At 43.8% G+C, this 16,329-nt stretch overlaps 1 protein-coding gene and 1 long non-coding RNA gene across 3 annotated transcripts in view; both read right to left on the minus strand.

The window, feature by feature from the left end:
• LOC144614896 (uncharacterized) overlaps positions 1–3,186 on the minus strand; it is a 29,740-nt gene extending 26,554 nt beyond the window's left edge. Inside the window, exons 1-2 of one of the 2 annotated variants that reach the window (XR_013553184.2) lie at positions 2,660–3,186; positions 1,861–2,158 (exon numbers count right to left, since the gene is read on the minus strand). This is a non-coding gene — a long non-coding RNA (uncharacterized LOC144614896). The remainder of the gene's footprint in view (positions 1–1,860; positions 2,159–2,659) is intronic. The other variant, XR_013553185.2, reaches the window with a different exon arrangement.
• Positions 3,187–6,241: 3,055 nt separating this feature from the next.
• TSEN15 (tRNA splicing endonuclease subunit 15) overlaps positions 6,242–16,329 on the minus strand; it is a 93,437-nt gene continuing 83,349 nt past the window's right edge. The window contains exons 6-7 of the transcript XR_014136421.1: positions 14,897–14,972; positions 6,242–7,902 (exon numbers count right to left, since the gene is read on the minus strand). The gene's annotated coding sequence lies outside the window, so the exon portion shown is untranslated. The remainder of the gene's footprint in view (positions 7,903–14,896; positions 14,973–16,329) is intronic.

Below are 16,329 nucleotides of genomic sequence, written 5' to 3' on the forward strand. Positions count from 1 at the left end.
GTGTCTCCCTGTGTCTCTGTTCCTCCCCCGCTTGCACTCTGTCTCTCTCTCTCTCTCAAAAATAAATAAAGATTAAAAAAAATTAAAAAAAAAATATTTCATGCTTATGTGGTGGTGAGTGAGCAGGACAAGTTAGCCTTGCTGGAGTGAAAACCAGATTGGCATCAAACTTTTCCATTGGGATAAGAGAGAAACACATTCAGAGTTCTAATGGAAATTGATTTTGAACAAATAATTTTATACCCAGTAAAAACTATCAATGAAATGGGAGAGTAAAATGGTAAAAATAATGTCCTTATATGAAATATGATGCTTCGTGAAATAATGATTTTAGAATTTATACAGAAGGATAAAGAAAAGAGAAAGACAAGCCATACAAATAACAATTGCCCAAGCCCAACTGCTTAACACAAAGTAAAATTGGAAAAAAAATACAAAAATACATGCAGTAAAAAACAACAACAACAAAAACCCAGCAAAATGATATTGAAAACCAGGTTTCACAAATTAGCAACCCAAACTAGATTAGCAAATGAGGAGGCCTTGGAAAGAATAGCTTCAAGAAGAAGTAAATTTCTTCTAAATTGCTGTAAATTTTAAATTATTATTTTAGTAAGAAAGTGAAGGCATATGATAATAATGCATTATAAAAATTCAGTGCCCTGCTTCCTCTATTTCTCCCTCCTCCTCCCAATTTACATCTGTGCATTTCCTCCTTCCTTCCTTCCTACCTTCCTTCCTTCCTTCCTTCCTTCCTTTCGGTTGACTCCATGCCCAACATGGGGGCTTGAACTTACAACCCTGAGACTGAGAGTCACATGCTCTACTTACTGGGCCAGCCAGGTGCCCCTGGGAATTTCTTTTTCTATCAGCACAGGTTAAATGAAATAGTTTCATCACTTTTTCTCTGAGTCCACACATATACATTAAAAGGTAAGCTCTACGAAGGCAGGTTTTTTTTTTTTTTTTCTCTGTTCTGTGCATTGATGTATCTTTAGCACTTAGCACAGTGCTGGTACTGCATATGCAATCAATAAATATTTTTTTTATTTGAATGGAATGAAATTGTTTAATCAATAGTATTCATCTAATTAAAATATTATAAATTCTGGCTGTTTTTAGACTTAATACATGGCCAAAACACACCAAAATTAATTATATCAGAAATAATAAATTCTATACATTTGACCATGTAAATTAACTATATGATGAACTGACTCTGTGACACTGTGACCAAGAGAGGAGGAGGGAAAGGTAGGGCTGTTAAATCTCTCATTAACTTAGAGGGAAGTATTGACATCCTGCCTAAAATTGATGGATCAAGAAATGGAAGGTTGAATACATTGTACAAAGCTATCGACGCATCTAAAGGAATAATAAAAAAATGAAATATATCTGGCAGTGGTTGTTGAAGGAAAGTGTAAATGAGCCAAGCTCCTCATCTTTCATAAGGGGGCCCATCAGCTATACTTTGAAGCTGATACATCAAAAATAAAGGGATAATAAATTATTGTTGCGGAGGTTCGCCTCAGAAGGATTAAAAATAGGAAACTCTTAAGCTGTTACTTCTGGGGAATGCCATAGAGAAAGACCTTTACTTTTTAAAAAAATTACTCTCTAGTACCAACTGAATTTTATTGCCATGTGCCCATACTTTAAAAGTGACATTTTTAATTTAAAAATAGTTTCTAGAAAAAGAGAAGAATTTTTAGGACAGAAAAAAAATGATCCAACTGTTTGCAATTACATACTGTCTACCAGCAAGGACCATCAAACATTTTGCAAACATTATCTGATGGCGAGTGTCAGAATTTACATTTGCCAGATGGAGAAATTCAGACAAAGATGGAGGTGACTTACCCATTTTCAGTGCATCTGTGACCAGCCAGTGATAAAACCCAGGCTTCCGGGATTCTGAGTCCAAAGATAGATTTGGATTCATTTCTTCTTGGAAAAACCACCACATATTAGTATGATGATAGTTAAGGAAGAAATCCAAACTAATAGATGGCACACTCTGTGTTTAGGGCTTGGAAAATGCCTGTATTTTTCCATCCGATAATCTGGTGCCAAAATGCACATTTTTGCCTGTCGAGAAAAAGGTCAGAGCTTCTCTGAAGCACCTGATGGGAATATATATCAATTCAAGAAGTTGTGCCTACAAAGATAAAAAATGATAATCACTGTAACAACCACAATACATTTGTAAATCTCACTATATATGTATGAATAAAGATTTCCACCATTTTGTGGCTACTTAGAAAACTATATGTGGTTAATTAGCTTGATGAATAATTCTCATTATTCGGCCGTATGCCTCTATTATTAATTCAGACCACTAGCACAGGTGGAAAGGAGGAAAAATATTTGACTGATCTGGCATTATTTTACTTATTGGTTTCCCTCTTAATGTGAATTTTAAAATATTTACTTATTTACTTATTTGCCTGGCTTCCCTATTTAGTTAAAACTCTGGAAGGGAGAGAAGGGGAGCCATTAAATGATTATAGCAGATTTCCCTTGTTTTGTCACTACAGTTTCCTCTCCCTCTTCCATCCTATCCCCAACACCACACACAAACACTTCTGCAAAGTCGTATCAGGTGATACTGGCCCAATGGCCAAGATGAGCACTGGACCAAAGCAGCTGCAGAACTTACATGAGAATTTGCGAGAGGGACTTGTGAGAGCCAGACTCAGTGTGGCTGGTTGCTTGAGAAAAGAAGAGCTGTTTTAGGTCAAGAGCAGTCGGCAGCCAGATTTTCCAGGGTGTCGAAGAGAAACAGAGAAACGAAGAAGAAAGTCAATGTACAGAGTGGAGCAGAGGTGAGAGACAAATACAGTGACCATGAATTAACCTTTTTTGTAATTGTGATAGAATATGTACAATGTAGAATTTACTATTGTAATCCTTTTTGAATGTGTAATTCCGTGGCATTCAGTACATTATATTGTTGGGCAACCTTCACCACCATCCATCCCCAGAACCTTTTCATCGTCCCAAACTGAAACTCTACCCAGTGAACAATACTTCTCCAATTCCCCCATGCTCTCGGCCTTTGGTAATTACTCTTCTACATTCTTTCTCTATGAATCTGACTATTCTGGGAATTAATCATTCGTACCAGGGTATTGTTGAGAGCTGCATCAGTTAGCAATTTATTGTCTCTCAGATCCGAATTCACCCTTCCATACAGGTTCCACAATAACAAATGGAATTCCTTTAAAGCATTTCTCCCCTACAAAGAACACCTGTTGAGGTTTCTCAGGAGAGGGTACTAGAGGGATAATGCAGGAGGAAGGGGCCTTCCTGCTGGTTCTGGCAGCCGCATTGTCAGTTGGTGGTACTCTATCCCAGCCACAGGCTCAGAACTCATGGTCCCTTGGTGACTTTACAGCCCCAACCTGGCCAGTGATCACCTGGCCGTCTTGACATGGACATGGTATATTCCAAGCCTCCTGTCTGCAATGGCACCCCACTCTCTCTTCAAGCTCCTGTGCCAGACCTGGCTGCAGATTTTCTATGCTCAACCTGTGCCCCAGAGAGTTGCTTCCTGCTTGCTCACGGATTGCAGACCAGTTCTGGTCTGGGCAAATCTCTCTGCCATCCAATGGTTGCAATTCCAGCCTTGGGAAGGGGGTCCCCTTTCATATCTGTCTCTCCTTAGGTACTCTCCCTTGGCCCTAGGATACCACATAGAGTTTCCCTATATCTTATAATTGCTCTTTTATCAAAAATTTAAAAATATTTGTATTAAGCTTCCCTTATTTAAGTCACTGTGTGGTTTCTGCCTGTTGTTTACATCTGGCAGATGTAAACCAGGATAGTTCTGTGCAAACTAGGGTGTGTGTTCACCTCCTCTAGGTACGGAAGGGAAAGTCCTGACTGCATTTGAAGCTCTGGCTATAGTTTATTTCTCTTTTTTTTTTTAATTTTTAAAATAAGTTTATTTATTTATTTATTTAGAGAGAGAGCAGGGAGGGGCAGAGACAGAGGGAGAGACAGAATCCCAAGCAGGCTCTGTGCTGACAGCTCGATGTAGGGCTCAAACCCACAAACCATGAGATCATGACCTGAGCCAAAACCAAGAGCTGGACGCTTAACCAACTGAGCCACCCATGCACTCCATAGTTTACTTATGAAGTCTACTATGTATCTGCCCTTGGGTCTTGAGACAAATTTGTTTCTTCAAAACAAATTCTAGCTTTGTCTTTAAGAGAGCTTAAATGTGTTTCTGTTACTTGAAACTAAGGGAGGCATCACTAATAAAAATGTAATTTCACATTCTTTCAAATATGGCTCAGAAAAAGGGATAGAGGGATGAAGAAAGACTACCTAACACCAGAAAAAAAGAAAGGAAGACTATGCCAAGGGTTAACATGGCAGCAAATTCTCAGTTGATGTTAGGTCTTCTGATGTTGATGTTAGGTCTTCAGGTTCTGTGACTCACCTCTCTTGTCACCAGTGGGGGAACTCATACAAAGGGAGCTAAGTGGGGCACTGGCTGACCCAAAGATTCTGAATGCAAAGAAACAAGGCTGAGGTCGAATGAAGCCTCTTACTCCCACTGCAACCAGACTTTGAGACCTGCTCAACTCAGTGTGTATCTGAGAGTTGGGTATGCAGAGTCAACCCAAGTTCATTCACCAGGCACCTGTGAGGACCTGGGCTGCCTCACACCCTCAACTACCAGGGGGTAGAGTAGGAGCCCACTATCTAGCAGCACACTTCCAGTGAAGGGAACATTCTGGACTGGTTTTGCTCAGCAGACAGAGTAAGTCCCTGCCCATTACTAAAGCATGTCCCAGGAAATGTCAGACTCTTGCCTATCACATTTGTCTTTTTTTGTCTGAGAAGGCGTGCTCAATGGGGAGGAGACAGAGAGGAGAAACCTTCCTCCCCTGCATTTCTCTTCATATGAAGAAAATACCAAAATGTTGGTGTTCATTCCCTCCTCTATGAGCCAAGATGCAAGACCACTTCCCAACACTACTATTACTATTTTCCAGGCCAAGCCACCATTGCCTCTTGCCTGGATTGCTGTGGTAGCCTCCTCACTGTCTCCTTCCCCACTTCAGTCTATTCTTAACCTTACAGCCAGAGTGATTCCATGAAAATAGAAGTTAGCCTGTATCACTCTTCTCTTGGAAACCCTCCATTTGTTTCTCATCTCAGAGCAAAAGCCAAAGGACTTACTTTGGCCTGCAAGGCCCCACACCACCTAGATTCCCATGACTTCTCTGACTTTATCTCCCACTAGTTTAATGTGGCAGACTCACGACAACAACTGGTCCTAATTCTCCATCCCTCACTATACTCACACCCTTTGCAGTGTGACTTCGACAGTCTCCCCCAAAAGAAGTGGGATTTGTTCTCCATCTCTGGAAACTAAGTTGGTCTCATGAATTTCTTTGGTCAATAGAATGTGCCATTGTTTCAGTTCTGAACCCAGACCTTAAGAGGTTTTGTGTGCGCTGTGTACTCTCTCTCCTCCCCATCTCCTCTCTCTCTCTCTCTCTCTCTCTCTATCTCTCTCTCTCTCTCTCCCCCCCTTCTCTTGTCCTCTTTCTCTCTTTCCTCTCTTCTTACTTTCTTTTTCCTTTCTCTCCTCCTCCTCCTCCTTCCACACTCCTGCTATGACATAAGAACAGAACATCAACCTACTGGAAGATGCGAGGCACACAGACATATGGAGCAGAGCTAAGTCAATCCAGTTGTCTTATCTAAGACTGAGATGTGTGAGGGAGCCCAGACAAGATCAGCAAAACTGTGCTGACTTGTAGCTGACTGCATAGGCATTGAGTGAGCCTTGACAAACTCAGCTCATCTTAGCAGAACCACCCCAGTGATCTTTAGACTCATGAGTAAAACTAAATGATTGTGTGCCACTGAGGTTCTGAGGTTCTTTGTTACTCACCATTCTTATGAGATAGATGACTGATACATTCCTCTGCCCATTCTTCTCCAGCCATAATTGCCCTCTGGAAAACAGCAGTCACATTCCTACCTCAGAGGCTTTGTACTTGCTGTTCCCTCTGGCTAGAGTCCTCTTCCCTGACCCACCCCACCCCCAATAGCTGCATGCCTTGATCCTTAACCTCCTTCAGATCTTCTCTCCAATGTCACCTTCTTAGTGAGATCTTGTCTGGACATATATAATATGATCTTCTAACACATCCTTTTCTCCCTTTTGAACTTAAAAACATTGTTTTAATGTTTATTTATTTTTGAGACAGAGAGAGAGAGAGAGAGAGAGAGAGAGCAGGGGAGGGGCAGAGAGAGAGAGGGAGACACAGAATCCAAAGCAGGCTCCAGGCTCTGAGCTGTCAGCACATCCCAACGCAGGGATCAAACTCATAAGCCGTGAGTTCACGACCTGAGCTGAAGTCTGACGCTTAACCGACTAAGCCACCCAGGCGCCCCTCCCTTTTCAACTTTAACTTTCTCCTTAGCACTTGTTGCTATCAAATATATTTTACGTATTCCTTATTTTTCTTGCTTATTATCTAACTTACTCGAAAGCTCCTTGGAAGCAGGGATTTTTGCCCTTTTTTCATTCGTTACTCTATTCCCATGCCCAGAATTATGCCTGGCACATAATAACACAATACACATATTTATCAAATAAGTAAATGAATGAGTGTGACTTCTCCATGGAATGATAGAGATGATCGGAAAATGTTTTCTTAATTTTTAAAAACTGGAAAAATTAAAAATCCCTGAATTAAATTTGTTTTATCTAAGTTCTCTTCCACCGCCATGATCGTAGTCACAGCCACCCTGACCTTCTGTCTGGATTGCTACAATTGCTTCCTAACTAGTTTTTCTGCACCTGTCCCTGCTCCATATAATCTATCACAGCCACGGTGGTCTTTTTAAAGAGAAAGCCCTGACTGAGACGGATATCCTTAGCATTGCCTAACAGGACCTGAAAGATTTGCTCCTCCCTACCTCTCCACCCTCAACTCTTCTTGCTAGCTCATCGGTCCTAAGGTTCCTTAAAATTGCCATGACCCTTCCTGCCTCAGGACATTTCCATGAGCTGTTCCTACCCTCAGGGAATGCTCATCACCATCACCATCATCATCATCATCCCTTTGCCCAGTCAACCCCTATTCATCCTTTTGATCTCATCTCAAGGATTATTTCCTCAGGAAAGCCTTCATAATTCAACGTTTTTTTTCTTTAAAGCACACAATACGACTTCTAACGGTAAGTTTGTGTGGCTTGTATGATGTCTGCTTTTCCCAACATATTGTAAACTCACTGAGGACTTAAGCTATTCACCAGGTCATTTGGATGAGTTTGGCCTCAGATTCACCTAAGCCCTTTGTAGAGACTTGCAGTGTCAAACAGGAACCCGTGAAGAAAAGAGCTTTTGCATAAGGAGTTGAGTCTTCCAGGAAAGACTCAGCCCTGATGATATTTTTGTTCCTTTCTAAAGCCACAAAGGTCTATAAACCATCCCTCCCCGTGACCACCGCCAGTCCATTAGCAGTAGAAGCCAGAGAGAATATTTACATTCTAAGGGGTTTGTACTGAAGAATGACACCTCTCGTCATTCTTGCAATGTCATGATTTATGCAATCAAGTCTTGCTTTAAAGGACAGCCATTAGCCACAGGAATGGGCACAGCAAGAACAGCAGAAGCAGTGGTGATTAACTCTAGCTGGGATTTTAGTCTTCTATTGCCGTGAACAAGTTGCCACAAACTAAGCAGATTAAAGCAACGCGAATTTATTATCTTACAGTTTCGTGGATCAGGATCCAAAGCACAGCTTCACGGGATCCCAGCTCAGGGTCTCACAGGCTGCAGTCAGGGTCAGGCTGTAGCTCTCATCTGACACTCGAGGTTCTCATCTGAGCTCATTCAAGGTGTTGGCAGAATTCAGTTCCTTGTGGCTGCAGGAATGAGTTCCCCATTTTCTTGCCAGCTGTCAGCTGGGAATCATGCTCAGCTCCCAGAGGCCAGTGGCTCTCCTTGCCACATAGGCCGTTCACCACATGGATGTTTTTAATTTTTTCCAGGCCAGCTGGAATGTACTGTTCTGACTTCTCTGTGACCAGTGGAGAACGCTCTCTGCTTTTAAAGGGCTTACCTGACCAGGTCAGGTCCACCTGATAAGCTCCCTTTTTGCCATATAATATAACATAACCATGGGGGTGATATTTCACTGTATTCAGAGGTCCTTCTGAACTCAGGGGGATTAGACGGGCACCACACTGGGGGATCCTGCCTACCACAGGCAGCTAGGATCGCTGATCTTAATAACAAAAAACTACTGAGGTTATATTCTTGCCAACACCGTGCTAATTACATTTCAGCATTTAATCTTTAAAATAAGCTATGAGGTAAATTCTATTACTCTCCTTGTTTTACAGGTGAAGAAACTGAGGCTCAGAGGCCAGGTGACTTTGTCTAATTTCACACAATCAGTAAGAAGCATAACCTACATTTTGAACTTTGGTCTTTCTGACTCCAGAACTCATTCTTTTTCACTTTACCTCATCGAAGCTGGTTCTCCTGTAACCAGCAGAATGATGACTGTCAGTATTTATGGCTATAAATACAGGTAGTCCTGCCCACACCTCAGGAAATAGGTTCTTCATAAAAATGTTCTTAATTAACCTTTAATTAACTAAAATGTGTTATCCATATCCTACGAAGAACTCTAGTTGATAATCACTTTAAACTCTTAGTGGAGTTATTGACTCAGGTATAAACTGGTGTTAAAAGCTTTTGGCATAAGGTTATTGGGGCACCAGACATTTGTATAGTGTTGCCAAAATAACACCACCCAGTTTACCTTCCAGTCACAAGGGGGAAACCTTAGTGCTACAATGGAAGGGTAAGATTGCCATTTGCCTTAAGTTCAAATGCTAGGATCCCTAATGGTGGGTCGGTCAGAACATACTTATCTTATGACAAAATGCAGTATGAATTTCACATCTCCTATGATACAATCTAGATAACAAGGTTTAACCTGAATTCATTATGACTTTGCGTTTGACTTCCATTTTATGAAAAATTAAGTGGGTTAGAGAAACAGGCTCTAGAGAAACACAGAAAAGGAACTAGTCACATCGAGAAAATGGGATGTTTTATAGATAATTGCCCAAATCCATGTAACAAGCATGATATCATGTCTTTTGTCTATGGCAAAAGAGCTTAAGAAATATCCATGTAATGAGAATCTTGTATATTCATGCCTGAATTGGTCCTTAACTGGACAAACCAGCTAGAGAGGACATATGGGGGATGACTGAGGAAATAAAAGGTGGACCAGGTATGAGATTAGATGTATTGACATGGAAAGTTCCAGATTATTAACCTTAGAAAGAAAGCAATTACAAAACAGTCTGTAACAATTTAAAAAATAGTATATTTCTCATTTTGAAAAAGATATGTAAGAATACATAAAAATTCTGGAAGGGTATACAATAAGATTACCAGTGGTAATCTCTAGTTGGTGGAAATAGTGTTTTTATTTTATTTGTTATTTGTTTACCAGTACATGTGATGCTTTGCAATTATAAGATACTTTAAAAATATATATATGTTAAAGTTTATTTATTTATTTGAGAGAGAGAGCAAGCGAGAGCAGGAGAGGGGCAGAGAGAGAGGGAGAGAGAGAATCCCAAGCACGCTCCATGCTGTCAGCACAGAGCCCAACGCAGGGCTTGATCTCATGAACCATGAGATCATGACCTGAGCCAAAACCAAGAGTCGGAAGCTCAACCAACTGAGGTGCCCCAATGATAAGAGATTTTTAATTTAATAAAAATGAAAGAAAGTCATCAGTATATAAGTTTTAGCCTAAGCCATGGGAGTAAATGAGATTGCTCAGGGAAGGGGCTATCCAGAATAAGAGGGCTAAGACCACAGCATTCAAAAACATCAAGATTTCAGAGAGAAGACCAAGGAAAGAGAGCTAGTCAGAGACTGAGGATGAGCCATGAAAGAACAGAAGAAGCAGGAAGGCCAGGGAAGGGGAGGTTTCCAGAGGAAAGGATAGTCAGGTGTATCAAATGCTAAGGATGCGCAAGCAGGATGAAGAATAAAAGGTCACTGACTTCACGGTAGGAAGTCAACAAAGACTTTTGCACGCGGAGGGATAAGGAACGAGAGGTGGTTCTTGTAAGGAGTTGGTAGTGGGGGAAGGACACAAGACAGCAAGTAGAAGTCAGTCGTGGTGCCCATCTTTGCACAAGGAGGTAAGCAGCGACAAGTTGCCACTCAGGTGTGTTCCAGGTAAAGGAAACACTGGAACACTGCTCCTTTACCCAGCGAGAGTGGCGCCCCCTGCAGGATGTAAAGGGAAGGCTCTATGAAGCCGGCAGAGCAACAAAGAGTTAAGCAACTTGTCGGTAGATTGGAGAAGGCCAGTGGGAATGGAGAAATTGAAAACCTAAGACTCGAGAAGGCAGGATCATTTATAGCACAGGATGCCCAGGCCACAGAGCAGGGAACCGGGTGGAGCACAGAGGAGGCCGGTGACCCTGTGCAGGACTGAAGCTGGCTTCCTCTGAATCAGAGTGAACGCTCAGGAGCCAGGACCAAAACCAGGCAACTCTCACCTTCTGTTCAAGTCACCAAACTGGTGATGATTAACAATGATAAGTATACTTGGAAAGCAGGTTTTCTAAGGGACAGTGTGCTGGTGTTTAAGTTCTGCAAAGCCACATTAGGAGGCACTAGACCATGTGGGCCTCGTACATTATTGGAGCAGGAGGCTGCCCACATGATGGGATTTGAGGGGTGGTCCATCACCCCAGGAGTATCTCCCATGGGTTTTTCTTAGTGATAGGTGCTGTGATGAGTGAATAGACAGTGGAAGGTTTGGGGTCAGTAGATGAGTTTATGGTCTATCCTTTCTGTCACGTATACTTTTTGAACTTCAGTTTGACTTGCTTCAGTGAACATTTATCAGATACCCACAGGGCGAAAAGGGCACTGTTCTCAATACAGCCCATGACATTTCATTTGATCCACAAACTGGGTGAAGGGGCTGGAATAATCTGGGGCTGTACCTGCAATGAGAAATAGACAACAGTTCTTGTGTGCCCGGATCAGAGAATTGCCTCCCTGAAAAAATAAGCCTGAAGAAAGAACAAAGGTGCCATGTTCAGTCTGATCCTTTCCTTTCTTTCTCTGTACTCTCTTCCCATCGCCCCATCACTCAATCAGAAAGCCCCGATGTCCTCTGGCCTCTTCTGCCCCATCCAGTCCTGCCTTGGTGCTGCTGACCACACAGCAAACTGTCCCCGGGTCAGCAGGTCTCAGATGTGCCTGCAACACTCCAAACTGGGGCTTCACAGAGACCACAGACATCTTCCGGGGGACTCAGCAGCTGCTCAGGGTCGTGCAGCTCAGAGTGCATTAATCAAATGTTATTATTCCCCACCGCTCTGTTTGCTGTGTCAGTTAGATCTGGGACAAGCTGTTGGTCAGAGGGTTTGCTCCCCGGTGCCTGTTTGTAGACACTCATCTTCCCAATTTATCCTTCAAGCAATACTTTGTAGGACAAGACCGGTATCCCCCATTTTCCTCACAGCTTTAGGAACTCTGGGGCTTTGCACCAATGTGTACAAGGTGTAGAGATTCCAGCCAAGAGAAGAGAGTGGGAAGGAACACTGCAGCGGGAGGGAGGGCTGGAAGGTGCTGGGCCATTAATTACAGCTCAGTGGGGACAGAGAAGGAAACAGCAACTCGGAGTGGAGCTCAAGAGCAAAAGCAAACAGGAAGGTTTTAATGAGCAAGTCCCTGGGAGGAAATGACTCAATGGTTTGGAAAGAGTGGGCTTCAGAGAGGCTGGAGGCAACATGTGTGGAGCCCCATCCATAGGGAGGGAGTGGAGTCAGCCGGAGGCAAGCAACTGGGGAGGGGCATGCAGGACTTTCTTTTTGGCACCCAGAGATAGCAATCAGCCTGTCCACTGGGGGCTTTGCCCCACATGTCCATGGGTGGCAGTTGGAGAAGGGAGTCTCAGGGCAGGAACAGCTGTTCCATTTGCAGCAAGGTTGAGAAAACCCTCTTGATTCTCAGTATGGCGGTGCGGGGTGGGGAGGGAGGCTGAGATTGCTTGGTCAAGGATCTGTTTGGAAAAGGTGCTGGCACATCCTGGGGCTGGGCTGCAATGAGGGATGCACAACAGCATTTCCAGGGTCTGGAACACAGAACTTGCTCCCTAAAAAAAATGCCGACAGACGAGCAAAGACGATCGTGTTGCAGTCTTGGTGTCTGCATCAGAGAGAGAAGCATTTTCTGATTCAAAAGTCAGGGCATGGTATCTGAGAAATTTTTTTCCCTAGTTTCTGAATTTCTGCACATGGAATGCCTTAAGATGGTATAAAATGAGATCATACTTATCATAAATGTACCAAAATGAATTTATTAAGAATTGTAAAATTGTATGAAATTGGAAGTGCCCTGGAGAATCTGGCATGAATGAGCACTGTGTTTTGAAACAAAGCCTATCTGAGCAGAGCTCAAGGACAAAAGTCTTCACAAATCATGAATTCATTAGTTTCTTCATGAATCAGGAGTTAGGGGAGAGGGGAAGTGGGGAGAACAAGTTCCCTTCTGCGGGGTGGGGGGTGTGGGCGGAGAAGCTAAAGTCCCTCTGGTGTGTTCAAGGATGTGGATGCTGGGGCCGGGGACCTAGCCTTGAGCCCTTGCTCTTGAGCGTCCTAGCTGCGTCTCGGGCAAAACTGAGCTCCCCGATTTGCAAAGTCAGGACTGCACTGAGTCCACCAGGTGGCTGTGAGAATTCCAGCCATTCCACTGGGTACCTAGACCAGTACCCGGCATGGATGGGGCATGTCTAAGATAGCAGCTCCTTTCCTCTCTCCACCCACACTGAGTGATATAGGGAAGGATGTCCCAGCTTGGAAAGGTGTCAGTCACGGAAAACACCCTGCGGTTTAGCAGACATTTGGGAACTCCGTCCGAAACACTCCTCTCAGGCAAGTGGGTGAGGAGAGAACACCAGGCAAGTCAAACTGTCTGCTGCCCAGCACCCACCACAAACCAGTAACGGGTTGGGCTTCTCACTGGCTGGAAACCAGCACAGAGAGGAAGCAGCAAACACTATGAGAGGAAACAAAGTTTCCTGTTCAATGAGGGGTGAGCAAGAACCTGGCGATTCTGGAAGAGCAAAAGAACAAGGGCAGCAAAGGGAGGAAAACATAAACAAATGAACTGTGGAGCACCCGGGGTGCATTTTATCATTTTATCTGACGGGAGGAGCAGCCTGTACAGAGAGGATGTAGGAACCTCGATTATGTTACAAACCATCATGAGGAACTTCCAGCCTTAGCTGATCCAGCGGGCGGCTCTTGCAGCAACTTAAAAGGGCATATAAAAGCCACTCACCAAGGCCCTCCTGCAAGGGGACTGGGGGAGGTCTTGTCATTTCCACCCAAACCCGGCTCTCAGAGCTGTCACTTCTGCATACCCTGGCTTTTTCTAAAAAGGTCTCTGTCGTTTCAATTTCATCATTTACACCACTTGCTTCAATGATTCTCAACTTGGCATGTTGCTCCATGATTTTGCTACTTTCTGAGTCACATGCTTTTTACCTACATTACTAGTGGGGCTTGGGGTCCGGCCTCTGAAGGAGGTTGCCAAAGCTTCCCATTCCTTTCCCAAGGCTAGCCAGTGATGCGTGTTGTCAGAAACACTCTCTGCCTCAAAGTCTCTTTTTCTAATTCTAGATAATCCTTGGAGAAAGATCTCAGGCTGGGCCATGACTACCTAAGAGTTCAAGACAATTCAGATGAATACGTATTTGGGCATCTAGATGTGGCCGGCACGATGGGGGAGTCCAAGGTGAAGACTTAGCTTCGACTCTCCAGGGCTTTGCTGCCTAGAGGGAAACCATATATAGGGTCTATTTGTTTTAATGCTTACTAAGCACTAAAGTAAAACGGGTTAATTCTTGGTGTTTTATTGTATAAGTTAATATGAGAAAGAATGAAATCTGGCCCTTTGTAGCAATGTGGATGGAACTGGAGAGTGTTACGCTCAGTGAATTAAGTCACACAGAGAAAGACAGATACCATATGTTTTCACTCTTACGTGGATCCTGAGAAACTTAACAGAAACCCATGGGGGAGGGGAAGGAAAAAAAAAAAAAGAGGTTAGAGTGGGAGAGAGCCAAAGCATAAGAGACTCTTAAAAACTGAGAACAATCTGAGGGTTGATGGGGGGTGGAGGAAGGGGAGGGTGGGTGATGGGCACTGAGGAGGGCACCTGTTGGGATGAGCACTGGGTGTTGTATGGAAACCAATTTGACAATAAATTTCATATTAAAGAAATAAATAAATAACATGCTAATAACATAAATGAAGCCTAACCTAAAGCTACACTAGGTCTCTTACAGGCAGGACACGTGCCAGGTAAAAGAGCAGGCTGCTGGCGTTCTTTCCAGGCTGTGGAGGAAGGGTTGACCAGAAGTGCCCCTTTCACAGGTGAGGGACTATGTCCACAGATTCCTGGGAACCACAAGCAGGTTCCAGGAAGCGTTATCACAGAGGAGTTTGGGAGGGCACCAAGGAGCACGTGTTACTGAGAACAGACGCTCTTTCCCCAACTTTCTCCTGCTTACCCTGCTAATCCTGGTTCACAGAGACCTTACCTCCTATTGCTCGTCTCCACTTTAGTCACTTATTCAGGAAGCAGCAGATTTGCCGTGTGTCAGCTACTGTGCTAGGCTCCGGGGACTCAGTCCTTGCCCCCAGGGAACTTGCACTGGAGAGGACCATTGCGTTTGCACTATATTCTCAGCTTCTCATTCTTTTCCACAGATGAAGTCTTTAGAATCCTGCATGGAATTCCCACCCTCACTTTTGCAGATAAACAATCAAGCCTCCTTTTATTTACTCAACCACATACCTCGAAGGGGACGTGCACGAGGTGTGTCATTTTCTCCAGGATTTTTCTTGGTGCCATCTGATTCTAGGCCAGGAACCTGCAAAAAGCAAGAACTTTGGAGTGAGGGAGACATGGATTGGGACAGTGAAGTGCCTCACAGCAGTGGATGAATCTTCCCAGGGGATTTTGGGCAAGAGGGAGTGTTAGCATTAGTAGAGGTATTGTGTAACAGGACACGATGGCTAGGACGTCGGGGATTTCCTGGTAAGGCAAGCAGGTCTTATTTTCTAGGGTAAGGTAAGCTAGTGAAAGCTGAGTTGGAGGACTGTGATTGGTGTTTGTTAAGTTTCCTTGACAAGTGCTTCCCACAAATGCAGGCTGACTTAGGTTCAGATTTGTGATGTGGGCAGGTCCACTGAAGTGGCCTCCATTTTGTGGGTCCCCAGATACAAATTAACATTATCATATTTTTGGTTGGGTTCCTTGGAAGCAGAGCCTGAGGCAAAGTTTTGGGGACATGTGATTTATTGATTTATCAGGAAAAACTTGTAAGTGACAAAGGGAAGCAGAAAAGTGAAGGAAAGAGTAGAGCAAGGATGTGGTCTCAGAAAATGCCAGACGTGATCCATAGAAAACTCTGAGGCATAAGTGATATCACAGAAATCTTCTCACCACAAAGCAAGAGGGCCAGACTTCTGTGGGTTGGGAAGGGGTGTGTGTGTGTGTGTGTGTGCGTGTGTGTGTGTGTGTGCGCGTGTACGTGTGTGGGTATGTGTGGGTGTGCGTGTTGGGGAGGCTTGACCTCACAGCTGAGTCATCTTCCATTAGCTGTAAGGGAAGCTGTGAGCTGTTAGCACATGGCTGCTGTAGGTGGGTTCACCAGCATGGTAAAAGGGACGTGGGTGGGACAGCAAATGAGTCCATCACACATAGGTTCAAATGCAGCATTCACCTTCACAAGTTAGAGTGACCATTATATCAGGTGATTGTGAAAAGCCCCTGGTACAGTAACTGTCCCTCCCTCTCCCTTCAGGCACTACGAGGCAGAAGATCTTGACAGACCAGCCCAATCCAAAAGCCTACCTGATTCATACGCTGGTATGGCAAGAAAGTAAATCCATCACTGAAACCTTATTCCTCTGTACCTCCATCCCCAACCACATGGAGGAATCCAGCCTGCACCTGGTCTCCTGCTCACCCAGGGCTTTGACTGTTGTCACTGCCCCCAAAGAATTAGTGTCTTTCCTGCCTAAAAGTCGGTCCTTTTGATACCTCTAGAGCAGTATTTCTCAAACTATTAAGCTCTAGTTTATTGGGGGTTAGGGAATGGCAGGTAGAATAATGTCTCTCCTAAAGATGCCTACACCGTAATTCCTGGAACCCGTGACTGTGTTGCCTTACATGGCAAATGGAACTTTGCCGATGTGACTAAGAGTACGGACCTTGAGATGGGA

Source organism: Panthera onca, chromosome F1 (genome assembly GCF_046562875.1).
Source record: "Panthera onca isolate mPanOnc1 chromosome F1, mPanOnc1 haplotype 2, whole genome shotgun sequence".
In the NCBI taxonomy this organism is placed as follows: Eukaryota; Metazoa; Chordata; class Mammalia; order Carnivora; family Felidae; genus Panthera; species Panthera onca.